This window comes from Manis javanica, chromosome 3 (assembly GCF_040802235.1).
Source record: "Manis javanica isolate MJ-LG chromosome 3, MJ_LKY, whole genome shotgun sequence".
NCBI lineage: Eukaryota > Metazoa > Chordata > Mammalia > Pholidota > Manidae > Manis > Manis javanica.
Genome location: NC_133158.1, coordinates 114276935 through 114293852, shown reverse-complemented (window position 1 = coordinate 114293852; position 16918 = coordinate 114276935). Strand labels below are relative to the sequence as shown.

At 47.8% G+C, this 16918-nt stretch overlaps 1 long non-coding RNA gene across 2 annotated transcripts in view; it reads right to left on the bottom strand.

The window, feature by feature from the left end:
• Positions 1–16918, bottom strand: part of LOC108405441 (uncharacterized) — a 62861-nt gene that overhangs the window by 25880 nt on the left and 20063 nt on the right. For both annotated transcript variants that reach the window (XR_012129287.1, XR_012129286.1), the window contains one exon: positions 11020–11124. This is a non-coding gene — a long non-coding RNA (uncharacterized lncRNA). The remainder of the gene's footprint in view (positions 1–11019; positions 11125–16918) is intronic.

Below are 16918 nucleotides of genomic sequence, written 5' to 3'. Positions count from 1 at the left end.
TGAAAGATGGAATGGGAATGCAAAATGGGTCACTGTACATTATTAAATTTCTATTATACTTGAATTAGTTATAAAGTGACATTTTGACCATTTCCTGGTGTAATTCTCATAACTCCACCTGTCTGACATTTCCTTCCTCTCTGGGGCCCATGAAGGACAGGTTGCGCTTTGTGGGAGCGAGGCCACCCGGCAGAACTTCACGGACACGCTGTGGGGAAGCCCATTGCTGAGGCACACACAGGAACTTTCAGACACTCGCAGACATCAAGAGGTTAAGCACCCCCAGGACTTGATCATTCAAGAACTTCCCATGGACGACAGAGAAAGTTCTCTGCGCCAAAGCCTTTTACCTCCTCGTAGCCCTCTGGAACAAATGACTCTGAGAAACCAAATAGACACTTCCCTCCTGATGTGAGTGGGCACTCCGAGAAAAATTGTGAGGATTAGAGGTTTAGCATCCACTGTCCAAAAGACACAGAGATAGCAGTAAGTGAGCTGGGAGAGAGGAAAGAGGATGCCAAGTGCTGAGATTTATGAAAAAGGAAAGAGAGAAGAAAAAAGACAAAAGGGAACTACCTCAAACAAATAGTCTTTACTGTACTGAGGCAAAGGACAGGCAGAATGGTTATGAGCTGCCCAGGCCCCATCTGCACCCCCACGTTTCCCTTGGGGCACAGCCATTTCCATAGTATCACAGCTGAGATTCAGCAGGCCAGCCTCCACCGGCCTTATGATAACCAGCTCAAGCACAGAGTTCACTCTCATGCATGTGCTTCTCTTGGATAAATCCAAGGGGCATTACCTGACAAGAGCCCCTGAAGGATTTTGTCACAACATGGAGGAAACAAGAGGTTTTGTCCCCCAGCCTGGCTCTGTGGTATTATGGTGTCATGAAGGTGGTGATAGCACCCAGCCCAGAAGCACAGGCATTAGCGGCTCTGCTGTCTGAAGCCAGTGCTTCTCATTTCCCCCTAAGTGTCCCAGATTGGAAAGGAAAATGAAATCATCCCCCCAGGGCTTGCCAGAGAGGGCCTGGGTATGCCACACACTCATCTCAACTTCCATCCCACCTATACTCAAGCTCAAACTTTCCCTAAGGCCTGTGGTTAAGCTTAGAAATTTATGCTAAATTTGTATCCTACCACTCCATAATCTTTGTTTTACTGTAACAATATTTCAAATTACTTATCACTAAGTGAACTTATGTCCCATGAAGATACATCAAGTTTACCCTGTAGGTTAATGTATTTCTCTGGGTCACTAACCCAAAGGGAGACCTTGTACCCAGTTTGAGGGGCATGATCTTAAATAACTGCTTCTCCTAGAAGCAATCATTCAATTGCTTTTTGATTCAGCCATTCTGGAGACATACTTGGCAGCCACACTATATTGCTTTCTGTTGTCACCAAGAAATGTTTTTAAGAGGTGAGCAACATTCCTATAATTCAATGCAAAGGTGAAAGCTCTCCAGTGGTGGTGTGCCTGGCTCTCTTTCCTCATCATTGTCTCTGGGAAAGCTGGAGAAACATGATGTGCTCATGCTTAATCTCTCAAATCTTAAAACGGTCTGCAAAGCCCTGCATGGTCTGGCCCCTCCCCAACTCTTCAACGTCACCTCACAACCTCTCTCTCTGGATCATGGCCTCTAACTTTGGTCCTAATGACCTTCATTCAAACAGTAGTATCTGCCTTGTTGCAAATCTCCTACTTCAGTAAGAATCCAATGGTTCTACTCTTGGTCTGTGTGGGTCTGAGGCTTTTCTCTTAATAACTCGTCCAGACCCCAGCTCACCTAGGACTTGCTCTCTCAGGGATCATCCTGCACTGGCCTTACTCTCCTGGACATTATGGTTGGCTTCCCCAGCACCCATTCCACCCTTCCCCTACTTTACAACAGTCATTTAGTCTTGTACAACTGGTTCCAAACTAGCTCCAAGATCTAAGTCAGTCATGGTAATTCTCTTCATGTTTTCTACAGATCAGGAGGGGTATATGGCTTTTCAGATAATCCAGTCAGGTGAAAACCCAGGACTTTTGTTTGATGGTTGAAGGAGAAACAATCTGTGCTTTCTTTTTCTCTCTGCACATAGACAAGAAAGCTGGTATCCTGGCGGCTCCTGGCAGACACAGTAAACTAGAATAGGAATCCATTTTAGGATCAAGGCAGAGAAGAGACAGCAAAAGAAACTGGGTCCTTGGTTACATTCCTGAGCCACTGAATTAAAGCAGTGTTGAGATCTACCCTCTAGAACATTTATTTCTAAGAGGCAATACACAATTTCATTATTTAAGGTAGCTTGATTTGGGATATAACAGAAAAGTTTCCTGCCCCCAGAGAGCTTACAGTCTAGCCAAAGAAAAAGAAAAGTATGTAAATAATGATTGCTAACTTTGGAGGAGGTTGAGAGGACTGAGAGTCATAAAGGTGGGCCACCTAATCCAAACTTGGAATCCAAACTAGGAGAACCAACCAAAATTTGATGGATGGATAAGCATTAGGCAAGCAATATGAGGGGAAGAAGAAAGAGAAGAAGGAGGGTACTGTATTCATACAAGAATGATATACTGATATATGCAAAGACTTCACGTGAGAAAGAACATGGTGCTTTCATACAGCCAAACATGGTCCCAGGCTTTGGTCCTGTCTTAAAAAGCAGTCACTGAGAGAGTGGTTCTCCTGGAGCCTGCCCAGGATCCTGCCATCTTTTTTACATTGAACGTAGCCTGATGGTTAGAACCTGGTGTCATCATCGGCCCAAAGGCATTCTTGCATGAGCAATACAGGTAGAGGCTGCAAGTACTGGCCCCCCGGGGCCTTTGGGAAGCTCACGCACATTCTCTGCATGCCCATCCCCACCCACACTCTGGGACTAGCCCAAGAACTCCTTCCATTGAGTCAATCCCAATCCTCCTTCCCTGCCAGGTTTGTACATGGTGGTATCAGGTCAGAGGACTCTGGCGGGATCCTGGTATAAGCCCACCCTCATCATTTGCAGATTCTCCTATTAAATCCAGAGTCAATACTCATGGCGCTTTGGTGGTCACTCATGGACATTTGCAGAGGGACAAAAACTTTTGTTCCCTTGACACACACATTCCCAGCTGAGGTCCGTGCTGTGCCTTCTTGTTTCAGCTCTCATATTGTAAAGTGTCCTCTTCACAATCTATTTAGTGCTACTTTTTAAATCTTTTGTATAGTTTTGGTTTTTCTCAGTGATTTCCCTGTTTAAAATGATCCCTAAGGATACTGCTGACATGCTGTCCAGTGTGCCTTAGTGTAAGAAGCCCTTATGGAGAAAATATGTGTGTTACATAAATTTCATTCAGGTATGAGCTAAAATGCCATTGGCTGTAAGCTCATTGTTAATGAATCAATAATATATTTAAATAAGGTGTCTTTAACCAGAAGCGCACATAAAACAATATTATGTATTCATGGGTTGCCAAAAATATTGTGATCAGAGGCTCCCAGGAAGCTAACCCTGAATTTTTCCTAGGAGCAATGATCCAGTATTTACTAATTCAGTGATCACAGCAACTTTGTAGAACATAATTACCATGAAGAGGGTATATAGGCTTAGATTACAAGGACTAGAGGCTGTCTCTCTAGCTCAAATGTTTGTTCCTATATGAGTTAGTATCAGTGCACTGCTCTAGCAAACAGAACCCACAATTTCATGTTCACATAGCAGGTTTGACGTGATCAATGAGTCAATCCAGGGGCTCTGCAGTACTCCAAGCTGGATTACAGTGTGTCTTTTGAGGGTATCTGGGCATTATCTTCATTTGGCCCCCAGGGGAAAGTAACATGGAGAGGCACACTGAGATGTTTTGACCCACCAGACCTAGAAGAGGCGCTCATCACTCCTACTCACATTCTATTGGCTAGAACTCAGTCACATGGCCATGCTTAGCTGCAAGGGAGTCTGGGGAATGTAGTCTTACTGACAACCAGGAAGAAGAAACAAGATTTCTCTGACTGGCTAGCAATCGCTGCCACAGTTTGTTTTAAGGACTCACATGAAGTCAGGTTCATGCAAAGACTTATGACTGTCTTAGAAAGAGTAATAATTTGCTCCCTTTCAGTTCTTCTTTAAATATTTGTTCATTTTATTTTGAGGTAAAACTAAGATCTGTGTAGAGGGAGGGAAGGAGAGAGCTGTACTTCCCTACAGGAAATCCTGCCCAAATCTTTGCTCTGGTCCTTCTGCCAACTCCAGACCTGATGAAGATTCCCAGCACTGACTGAAAGTGCAACATTTTCCTAAACCTCCTGCAAATCAGAGCCCTGGGGCATAATGTAGTCCAAAGGCGAGGGAGGGTTTCCAGGCCCCTGTCAGGAGGTACCTCTGGGACCAGGAATCCCCTGGAGGAGATACACAGGCCCAGCAAGCCCACTCCCTCAGACAGAGGGAGGCCACAGAGGACACTCAGCTCCAAGCAGGAAATGCTGAGACCCTAGCAGGTCCCAGAGCAAGTGGTAGGTCACACCCAGGCAGGCAAGGCCTGAGCAAGATGTGACTTCAGCTGTCTGAGCCCCCTGCCACACTAAGGCCGACCATGAGGAACCCGAAGGGAGTGTTACAGTGTGCGAGGGACTTCTGGGTAAGAGTGGGGAATGAAGGGATGTCATCTCTAGGCCACGTCCTAGAAGGAGGAAGCCTCTCTGTGTGCTCTGGAAGTGCTTGTAAGAGATCATGTAGTCGCAGGCTGCCCATGGGATCTCATCCTGTTGTCCCCACATACTCTAGCCAAAGTCAAAAGTAAGATAGGTGATAGCCTACAAAAAGCACTATAGACTCTGTCCTCCCTCTATTGTATTTCTCCCGGGTGCCAAACAAAAGACTCCTGTTCTATAAACCAGCAGTTCCCTGGGGAACTGGAAAAAAATTCCAAAAAAGAACAAAGCAATAATAATTTTATACTGAAGGCCAGGCCCAGTGATAAACATTTGACATGTGTAGTATTAAATTCTCACAATGACCTGTGAAGTAGATACTCTAATCTCCATCTTACTGATGAAGAAACTAAGCCTCAGAGGAATTAAGTACTGTGCCCATGTTCATGCAGCTGGAAAGAGGCTGAGCCTGGACCTTCTGTCTGGCTTCTAAGCCTGTCTTCTTAACCTCTTAGCTCCATGGCTCTGACTCACTGGTCATTTGCTGTGTGGGGGCAGGGGAATCCCTACTTGCCAACCTTCTTATACCTGTGCCCTCCTTGTCCACAGCTGAGGCCTGTTTCCCCCAAGCCCCCGAGCCCCACCCCCATGCTGACCACCTAGCAGGGCAGCCCCATCACCTCCACACATTCACAGGCTCCACTCTTTCTGTCCGGCAGGCTTTTGGGCCTCTCCCTGCCATGAATCCTATCACCGTGCATCTGTCAGTTCCCAGGCCTCTGCTCACCAACCACCTGAACTCCGATACTGAAATAAGATGACAGGGATGAAAAGGAGCCTCACGTGGCAGAGCTAACCATAAGAATGCTCTGTCCTCCTTGGCCACTTCCCTTCAGGTGGCTCTGTATCTCAGGACTTAGGGCTTCCCTTAACCTTCCCACAGTAGCTCAAAAGGTAGCATGACCCATCAATCAGAGGTTCGTGACTAGCCCAGTATCAGGCCAGGTTCTGACCCATGCTTCTACCTGGCAGACGGCTCACACTGGTGCTTGAGCAACACAGAGATATGGCTTGACCTTCACCTGTGCAAACAGCCCACAGGAGAAGAGCTGAGCCCTGGACAGGCAGGAAGAAGCTGCCACTATTACCCTGTGTCTTGCCAATGGGTTTCAGCCCTGGGCAAGTTCACTATGGATTCAGTGTGACCAAAGAAAATGACAGCAAAACGTTCTTGGGGTGAAAGGGTTATACCCAACTTTATTTCCAGGTGGCAGGTCAGTCACTAAAATCCCGTTCATTCAGAACGAGTCTGCATGCAGCTAGCCGGTCTCTGCCTCTAGGCCCCTCTGTCTGCACAGCCATCCTCTGGGCCTCTCTGCCTGCACAGCCATCCCACACAGCCATCTTCTGGGCCTCTCTGCACAGTCGTCCTGCACAGCCATCCTCTCGACCTCTCTGCCTACACAGCCGTCCCACACAGCCATCCTCTGGGCCTCTGTCCTCAGTGCTGCACCATCTATCCTCTACTCTGCTCTCCTGCAGTCTTGCAGCTGTGCCACCATGTCAGCCCAGAGCACTGGGCAGAGCTCTTTATATAGAGTCAACAGCCATGTATTGCTCACAGGTGTGCAGTGAGCCAGTCAACCAGGACCAGGTGAGAATCCTGGCCACAGGAACTCTCATTTCATCCACAATTGGTGAGCTTGCTCTGGGCCTAACTCTGCTGAGAACCCCCTGGAGAACCCTCACCCTGCAGCCCAGGTCTCAGTCTCCTCATCTGGAAAACCAGCAGGGAGGGCCATCGAGATGACAGATACTTAACTGATCTAAGCCCCCTTCCACCTTTGGGATTCTCTGACTACTTTATAATTGACGGGTCCAAGATGTCCCCTATGCCTTTCCCATTTGCATGGGAAACCTCAATGCAATATCAGGCTCTCCTCTCCTTTCTCACTCTAGCCCCAGGCCAAGGAAATGAATTCAGATCCATCTGGTCCATTTATCTCAAAGGCAACCAACAGTGGCCTTGCAAAGCTGACCCAGTGTTTCCAGAGCCATGCTGGGCCTTCCAGGGGGTGATGTGTAGGGCTTCTCTCCCTCCTTGGGACCAGAAAGCTTTATCTGACCAACATTCAAGCCCCAAAACTTTGAATCTGCCTGGAGCAACCCCAGGAGTCTTCACCCCCTCAGCCTTCATCAGACACCTCAAAGGGAAGGGGGTGCGGCAGGGACCCATCACACCCATGCCCTGTGACATCCTCATCCCCCTACAGGGAGAGCTGGTCCCAGACCATGTCAAGGAGTCAAAACTAAGCTCCTTTTCCATGTGCATTTTATTCCTCAAGGGCTTAGACTGTAAAGTCATCACTAAAGGAAACATGGTCTAGTGCTGCAAGCTCCACACAGCCTGACCTCTGTCCTGGCCCCATGGTCTGGCCTAGACCAGAGGCCACTCCCCCAGGGTTGTTTCCTCATCTGCAAAGCAACTCAGGCTTCCCTAGGCCTATTGGCCTCTCACTGCAAAACGACCCCTCCCCACTCCTCCGGCAGCAGCCAGACTCAGGAACCAGCCCATCTTCAGGAGACGGACTCGTCGTGGGCGAGGGCATGGAGGAAGAGCACGGCCGTCAGAGGAGGGTTGGCTGCACATGGCAGGCAGGGGAATGAAGATTTCAGGGAGTGTCTCTTCCATCTTTCCCCTGTCCATTCTCCTGGCTCTGAAGAGGAGGGTGTCTGCGCTGGGTTCCCCTGCACTGGGGCCAGTTCCCTTTGTAGGCGAAAGCCTGATGTGCACATGAACAGAGCGGCCCATTGTGGATGGCCACTGGGTTTCTTTGGGGATCAGTAACACCTTCATCAGAGAGGTGCTTTATGTAAGCCTTCGCTTCCCTTCCCTGTGCCCACCCCTTAAATAAACAGGCCTCTCCCCTCGCGGCTAGACCATTTTGCCTTCCTCAGTCTGGAGCCTGACTTCTCAGCTCCTTTCAGACTTCAACTGCCCTTAGCACATCCTGTCTTCTGCTACTTAAGAGTTCTCTTTTTATACCTGCCTTTAAATAAGGCCCTGACCTGACCATGAAGAAAACCTATCTCTGGGTCTGTGCTGGACGTGGTAAGGTTTTTTGGAACCAAGAGATGAGGTGAGGCCTTGAGGTTGCTGAAGAATGGGCCCTTTCCATGACCCTCCACCAAGCTTCTGGTGAGGATTTTCATCTGATCCTTGATCCGCCTCCTGCCAAACACACCTAATGTGGCCTCCTACAGTGGGTTCAAAACATCCGGGGCTCTCCAGCTATCAGCCAGACATTTCATGGGCCCTTCACCACTGTCACCCAGTATGCGGATTCATCCTTAGGGCAGGAAAGATTAACAGGTGCCAGGGCAGAGAAGTCCAAGTATTTCAAGAGCAGACACCCTTGCCCCCAAAAGTCAACCACTGCACAGTTTCATGAGCTGCTGAGTAAGATCTCTGAGCGTGGTTCTCAACCCTGGCTACACATAGGAATCTAGGCCACCCCTCAGGCCAGTTAAATAGAAGCCTCTAGGGGTGGGGTCCAGGCATGGCTACTTTAAGAGCCACTGAGCTAAAACAATGCCCCATTTGGCAGCTTGGGACAGAGAAGTCAAGAGAGGGTCAGGGACTTGCCCAGAGTGACATGGCTGGGGTGACAGAGCCCTGAGCAGGACCGGGTCTCGTGGCTACCAGTCCCTGTGATTTTCATCATGGTTTCCATGCTGGTTGCTTCAGGAAAGAGGGACTTAGTTTCACATACATATTAACAATATCTAGGGGGAACTCTGATTTAATTGCTCTAGAGTAAAGTCTGGGCATACATATTTTTTGAAGTTCCTTGAGTAATTATAACACACAGTTTGATTGAGAAAAGCCCTGCTTTAAAGGTAAAACTCAGAAAAAGAGAAAGTAAAGGAGGAAGAGAGAGAGAGAGAAAGGAAAAGAAAAGAATGCTGAGGAAGTCAGGGTGGGGAAAAATGTTCATGTAGGAGGAATCTTGGGATCTGTCAAAATAAATGTTGGAGCTGGATCCTGGAGGAGAAACAGACTTAGATCCTTTGAAGTGGTAAAAAGGCTTTCCAAGAGAAGAAACCGTCTGTGCAGAGTCCCATGGGAGGAGATGTAGGACACGCAACAGTAGAGAATTGGATGAAGAGGCAAAGTGGAACCCAGGTGCAGGAGACGGTGGACAGCACACAAGGATGGGGACGACTCTCCCAGGCCACACCTCAGAATCACCTGGAGGGCTTGGTAAACAGGAGCTCCGATGCAGCGGGTCTAGGCTGGGGCTGGAACTTGCATTTCCAACAAGTTCCCAAGTGATGCCTATTCTGCTGGTCCTCAGGAGACACTCTAAGAACCACTGGTCCTAAACACAGAGGGTTTGGGCTCTTCAATCAGAGAAAGAGAGAGAGAGGCCCACTAAGACAGGAACGTTGATCTGGTAGAGAGAAAACAAGTACAGAGCAGCCTGGAAGCTAATGCAAGGGCTTCTAGTAGGAGTAGCAATCGAGGTTGGGAGGAGGGGTCCTGGGCAGAGGAACTAGGGAGGAAGGGTGGTTCAGAGAATGACCAGGGGATGACAGTTCAGAACATGGTGACCAGTTGGATTTGGAAGGAAGAGGAAGCAGAGTCCAGGGTGAGTGAGTTTTGGAAACTGAACAGTACAAACACTGAACCCTTGTCTCAAGCTCCTGGAAAGACCTCTGACTCAGGTCTAGTGCATGCCAAAATAAAGACTTGGCCCTGCTCCCCTAAAAGTCAGCTTCTCCCCTAAAGCCCCCACCATCTGGGAATAGGGGAGCAGGCTGAGCCACCGTAGCCCTCACCTACCACACAGAGCTTTGGGTCAGCTCCCATCCCATCGCTGGTGGAGGGGAAGGCAGTGGTGCATCTCTTCAAGTCAAACCAGGGAGCCAAAGTTACTGAGCATTGTTTTGTCACTCGTGCTACAACTCATCTGGCTCCAAACCCTCACTTTTCGCCTGCCTTCGCATTTACAGAGTGTGTTCCCTAAAGCAGTAATTCTCAATCTTGGCCACACATTACAATCATCTGGGAGCTTTAAAAATTCCTGTAGCTGCACTATATTTTTACCAATTAAAACAGAATCTCTGTAGTGGAAACAAGGCATCTATATATTTTAAAGCTCCTGAGTGATTCAGAAGTGCAACCAGGACCAAGAACTGTGCCCTGTAGGGTGTGTATAGGTAGCCTTCAAATAGCATATTTATGAAAATGACATTTCCTCCCCGAGGAAATGGTTTGAATGTGTCTAACATCACCCCCCACTCCCCACCTCCCTTTTCCCACACATGGGAACTGGGCAAGGGACAGGCCGGCCTTTTTGACCCACAGGTGTGCAGTGCAGGTTGGGGGCAGGGGCTGTTCACCATTGCTGTGGTTTACGGAGACAGAGGGCCTAGAAGGGAGAGGCCTGAGTGCCCAAAGTCCAGGCAGGCTTTCCTAAGGAGGCTGGCCCCAAATGGGGTGCGGTAGGGGAGATGTGTGGGGAGGGCTGTGGCACGGTTCAGAGAAGAGCCAGCAGGGAGTTTCAGGATGTGAGGAAGCCCGTGGGAGGAGCAGTGGGTGTGCGCAATAGGAGGCGTTCTGCATGGATTTTAACAGCTCCCACGGCCGAACTTCACGCACAGACGAGTGTGGGGAAGCCAGGAGAGGGCACAGTGCACCCAGAGGCAGAGAAGATGAGGGGGCTTCCCATGGAAAGATTAACTCTGGGGACCACTAAGATCAGGGTTCTGAAACTTCTGGGAGCCATCTTTTAGGAAAAGACCACAAAATGACAAGTCTGACATGAAGTGCGGGCCTTAGAAGGAGCCTGGGTAAATGAGGGACCCTGTCGAGGTGCTTTCTCACCTCCTGCTAAGTCCATTCTGATTAACATGCTAATGTCTTGTGATAGGACATCAGCTGAGTGTTTCATTCCCAAATCTTGTCATACCTTCCAGGGTTGTGCCTGTGTGGCCCTGCAGGAACTATGATCTTTGGACCACCTGTCAGACCAGGGAGGTAGGTCAGTTGCCCATTTTATTTCTCAGAGAGCTAGCTCCCCGTGGTCAGTCACCCAACGTATAGGTGACTGCGCCACCAGCCATACCCTCAGGGCCAGCCCTGCATGCCATTTCCTCTCTCCGCAGACTTGCCTTCAAACCTGCTATGCGTCAGGGCTGTGCTGGGCATGGGAAGCAGGACAGTGACCCAGACATGGCCTTGGTTCTCAGAAATGACAAGACCCTGCCACAAGGAGCTCTAACTGTGGTAAGGAGGCCAATTTAGGCAGCTAAGAAGAGCAGGAGGCACATGAGAGATGTGTCTGCAGGATACCCTGGGGACACAGACAGAAGGAGAAAGGAAGGGAGGTGCTCACCTCAAGGCAGTTAGGAGAGGCTTCCTAGAGGGAGCAGCAGGATAAGGGAGCCTGAGAGAATTCACCATCAAGGAAATTCACCAGCCAGGGAAAGTCGTTCTTGCACTGCAAACAGCCACAAGGATATTTATTAAGCACCTACTATGTACCAGGTCTCAGGCTAACCATTGCATATTAGCCAAGGAGTCTACACAAATTCTCACAAGATGGGTCCTCTCATTATTCCCATTTTCTAGATAAGGAAGCTGAGGCTTAGTTTACAGGAGCTTGTTCTCAGTTTCACAGCTATTTAAGTGGTGGTTCTGAGTTTTAAACCCAGGAAATCTGGCTCCAGAGCTAATGTGGACATTAAACCATAAGGGGCCACCTTGGAGCATTTGGAGAACTCCAAGAGATTCAGTGCCTCACGCACGGGAAGCAAGGAAGGAGGCTGGGGAGGCCAAAAGGGCAGGCTGGCTCCCAAAGGGCCCAGAAGAACAGGTGGAGGAGTTGGGGTGGGCCCTATGAGAGGCAGGACAGCTAGGCAAGGGTGTGGCATGAGATCCAGGCTTCGGAAGTGGCTGTGTGCAGAAGCGGTGGTTGTAGGAGGAGGGTGGAGCCCATCCACAGGAATGGACCTCTCGGAACACTGTTGCAGAGCCCTGGGAAGTGCTGCTGCAGCCTCGGCTGAGGCTCAGTGACCAGTGCCAAGGTCTTCCACTCCAAAGACCAGCCTGGGGACAGTGGGAGGGTTGGAGGAGAGCGGTTGGCAGCTTTACACCAGAGAAAGTGCTCTGGACTTGGAGCCAAGAGATCAGTGGCCACATTCCCAATGGCCACCTTCATGGAGTCAGTGAAAATCCTTTACCTCGCTGAGGCACAATTTCCTCACCTGGAAAATGGGCATAATGATTCTTACTCTGCCTGACTCGATTTTTGTGAAATTCAAACAACATAATGTATGTGAAAAAAATGACCCTGAAGTATTATGGACAGTATAGTGGAAGCTTTCAAACTGTTTGCCCAATTAGCTGACAGCCCAGACACCAAGGGCTTCACATTCTTGGCCTACACTGGTTTCCTTTGCAGACACCAGGCCTCACACATCATGCACACTCCTTCTTCCCACCTCCACACAACCCACCAAATCCTCCCTCTTCTTCAAAGCACGGCCTGAGGGCCACCTCCTCCCTGAAGCCTTCGAAACCCTCCTTCTGACTCCAGGTGGAAATAACCTCTTCTTCCCCAGAAGGACGCCTAATTTCCTGCTCTTCCAGAGTCTCACTTTTCTCCCTTTGACTTAGCTGCAGTTGGTTATGGGCTCCATCCCCACCCCATCCCCACCACACCCACACCCCGCCCCCTGTAAGCAGCTGCCTTTTGTGGAATGATGGAAATACAGAGGGAGGGAGCGAGCTGGCTGCGGCTCCACAGAGAAGTCTGGGAAGACAGTGGCCCTACCCAGTAAAGGGGCCAGAGAGCCTCCGTGATGGCATGAGAGGGTCAGAGGCACGCATGGGGGCTGCAATGGCCTTCCACATTCCACGCTCCTCCAAAGACAAACAGAAGCAACCATAATGACAAGTACTATATTTGTTAACAGTGATTGAGTACTTATTCTATGATGATTTGCTAAGTGTTTTACTGAAGTGTCTTATTTAATCCTCACAACACATCTGTTTTATCTAGCACCGCCTAGGACAGAAATGGTGCTCAGTTAGTATGGACAGAAGCGAGAGATAAGGAAATGGCACAGGAGGGTGAAATAACTTGCCTGAGGTCATGCAGCTAGAAGCCCTCTGAACTGAGAGTTAAATCCCTCTGGCTTTACTACCTCATACTACTTCACATAAAAGAAAAGGTTTTGGGCTGTGGGCGCTGTGAGGGAAGGGAAGGCTTCCTTCCTCTGCATTGGAAGAGAGGGACTCAGTGAGTCTGCAAACACGGGGCAGACCCCAGAACCAGCGGTCCTGCGGGGCCAGCCTTCCCAGCCTGAAGAGTCAAGTACGAGTCACAGGCCCCACCAGAGCAGGGATATGGTTTTGGAGTCCAAGACTAGCAGAGTCCAGCGCATGAGGGATAATGAAGCTTTATTTGCCAGCACAGTTTCTTTTCCAGACATTTCCTTACCAGCGTTTTTTCTGGAAGGACCTTGGCAATAACTACATTACAGGTGCCCAGCTTGACAGAAACCAGCTTTAATAAACCCGACAGTTTATTAAAAAGGGAGTTTACGACCTGTCCTCCTTTCCCTTGGATCTGCTGGATGAGAGAAGATGGGACGTGAGACAGAGAAGATGTGAAGCTGCTGGAGAAAACCCCCAGCCTATGCCGGGGAGAGCAGGAGAGGAGCAGATCCTGTCTGACTGACCCCAGCCCCTCCCCACGCCTTGCTGACATTGATAAATGCTTCCTGGGAAAATGTTTACCCAGGAGGAAACGATCATGTTCCCCTTCCTGCATGAGGCTGGTAAGCACTGCACAGGTCCCATAAATTCCGATGACTGTCACGCTCACCAGCTCACCTCCCTGGGTGCCCTGAAGGGGGTGAGACAAAGGTGCCAGACACAGGAAGCTGTGACAGGAGGCAGGCATGCAGCCATCAGGTCTTGGACATTCGCATCCCATTCGTGTCCATTTGTCACCTTTCCTCCTTTTCCCCCTCTATTTCTCTTAAATTAAGTTGTCATGTGTTCTTGTTTTATCCAGGAAGTTCTAAAGGAACCAGTGGGAGTTGGCCCCTTTTCATTTCATTTTCGCCTACTTGGGAGGTGATGCGATGGGTGGATCTTAAATCTTGGAAGCAGGAGCGTTCACAGGCCTGGAAAAACCATTTGCTTCCCCAACACTCAGGGTGTCTTGGTTCCAGTCTCTGCAGTGCTGCTGGCTTCTCTAGGGAGGCAGTTGAATATCTTGAAAAGAGTGTGATATCAGGAGCCAGAGCAGCCAGTTTGAGTCTGGTGTCATCACTTATTTACTTTGTGACTTTGAGCAGGTTCCATAACTTCTCTGAGCCTAGATTCCCTCTGCTGTGAAATAGAGACAATAATATTTCTTCAACAGTTTCCTATGAGGGTCAGGTAAGGGAATGCATATCCAAGTGCTTTGAAATAGTGAAATAATTCACAGCTATAGGTTTGTCTGTTTTCTTTTAATCCAAGGAACTTGGCTGAGTTCTCCATTTTAAAATGAACACAATAAACTCCCTATTTCACTTTCCTGTATGTCAGGACATAAGAGATATTTACAACAGTGTTCAAGATCCAGGGTCAGTTTTCCATTGCACCAATATCCAAACAACCAGAAAATGAAAAATACCCCAAAACTTATTCCAGTTCTAAACAATGACTGCCTCAGCCCACAACAGTACCTTGGGGCAAAACCCCAAAAACTAAATTATTTTGCATTCTCAGTCTCTGAAAGTTCTAGATACATATTTCTAGCTTAGCCTGAATATTTAATATCATGCCCCTATTCCCTTCCACGAAGTATAACTCAGAGAGCACATGTATCAGAAGCAACCCAGCCACTATTTAAAAACTCAGATTCTTGTGATGTACTAAGAAACTCTGGGGGATAGAGCCCAGAAACTGCATTTTAACGTGCACTTTAGGTGGCTCTTCTGCATGCTGAAGTTTGAGAGCCAAAAACTGGAAGCCCCATAATGTGCTGCAGAAGACTCATGAAAGCCTTCTCTATGTCCTTTAGCAGCAATTCCTGGAGCACCCCCAAAAAGAGACTCAAGTACACACAAGTCTGTTGGAGCCCAAATCATGTGACCCCAGCTTCCAAGGCTCCACATCCATAGGTCTGATTCTGAAAAAGGCAGATGGGAGGGGCTGGGCCCAGGGGCAAGTCTTGAGACCACAGCCACAGCAGAGGTCAGCACAAGGAAGCAGAGCTGCTGCATGGTACAAAGTAATGCATAGGGCCACTGCGCCCCTGAAGGGAGGGAAGTAGGCTGGGAGTGACATCAGGGTACAGGGTATAGAGAGCAGATCCAGATCACAGGTGCAACATCAGAGGGACGTGGAAGGAAGAAACAAGCAGATCATTACAGATTCATGGGCCATGAGTTCTGATGACTTGGTTATTTCATTTTAAACAATATACAATTTCTTCTGAGTTTCTGGGGACAAACCTTGAATCTTAGAGACCTCAGAGGGATTGATGCATTCTCAAATACCAGCTGAACCATGGCTGGCCCACCAGTTGACAGCATCCTTTGACTTTTTCTACATGGTGTTGGAGTTGTATGTGGAAATGCTGTATTTCTCCATGGGACTGACCACCCACTTATTCATCAAGATGACCTGGATTTACAGTATTCCATGATGACTGTTCACGGTAGCTTCCAGTCAACCTGGAGGAATGTGGTGTCTGCAAATGAATAAACCTCCCAGTTTTTATTATGTTGCTTAATGACAGCCACAGCCTCTGTGAGTAAGACAGGATGGGTTATCATCTCCATTTCTCAGGCAAGCAAACTGAGGATCAGAGAGGCTAGAATAATTTCCCATCACAGGTATAAAGTTCAGAAATGGGACTCCAGGGACTTCTGGATCCAATTTCCTTCCACTGCAACTTTCTTAGTAAGTCTCCGAACTTGACTTCTGAGATCACCTAGAAGCTTTCTTCTCAGCATCTTGAAAATCTATAGAGCTCTTCCTTCTTGTTTTCTGGTTAATAATAATATCTTTATTTAATACTTTGACATCTGAATTAGGTTGACCAATCATTTCAATTTCCCCAGGACTATTCTTGTTTTAGCACTAAAAGTCCCACATCCCAGGAAACCCCTCTACCCCTGGCAAGCGTTGAGAATTGGTCACCTTACTGTGAGCTCAGTGCATCTCATCCCCTCAGTGAGTCTCCAGCTGTGCAGGCACCAATGTTGCCTGTCTCTCCATTTAGTCTCTGTCTCACTCACCTACATCCTCTGCTCAAGAATCAGACTCTTCAGAACAAATACAACAATCTCCATCTAGCTACACAGTTTGGTGAACTTCTGATCACAACGGATATATCATCAATGCAGGAGAAAATTTACAGAAAGCAATCATATTAAATTCATGAGTATCAATTTCCAAATGACCATATGCAAGAATTTGCTTTACTGAATACTGGTGCTAGAAGTGAAAAAATTATTCAGGACCTAAACTCTATGCTGCTCTACAATTAATTTAGAGAAAGTGTTACGTGCATTCATTGTTATGGCCACTAGACCAGCCAAGCTGCTTAAATCTTAGCTCTGTCACTTTATAGGTATGTGGCCTTGCCTCTGTACCTTAACTTCCTCAACTATAAGATGTAAATAACAGAATTTCTTTTATAGAGTTATTATGGGAATTAATACATATAAATCATTAGAGGGTACCTGCAGTAAATAACATGCACTATTATTCATTGCCCACATAACCTACACACTGCATGGTCAATGTTAACATCTAAATATCACACAAACCAAGCAGAAGATAACAGGGAAATAGTTTGTTTCCCAGTAATCGGGGCAGCATAAAAGGGAGACTGGAAGACTGTTTTCCCAGAATGTATTCTTCTTTCTTCTTTGTTTTGAGAGTCATTTTACCCTCAGAGCATTATTACTGGCTTTAACCTCATGATCTAGGCTACCACAAATAATAAAGGAACAATCAACTGAATAATTAATTGCCTCTCACATTAGTACAATACTTTATATATGTCAACTCACCTTAAGACATGTCACCTCCCCAGACCTATATAAAACCCCTTCTCATTAAACTAATAAACCAAGGTTGTTCAGCCCATGTTGTCTGACTAGTATTTACTATTGAGCATTTACCATATATTTCTTGCTGAGCTGGGTTCTATGGGAGGTGAAACAAAGTATAAGAAATGGGAGGAGGTGACCCTTGATACAGTTACTATTTATCTGGAGGAC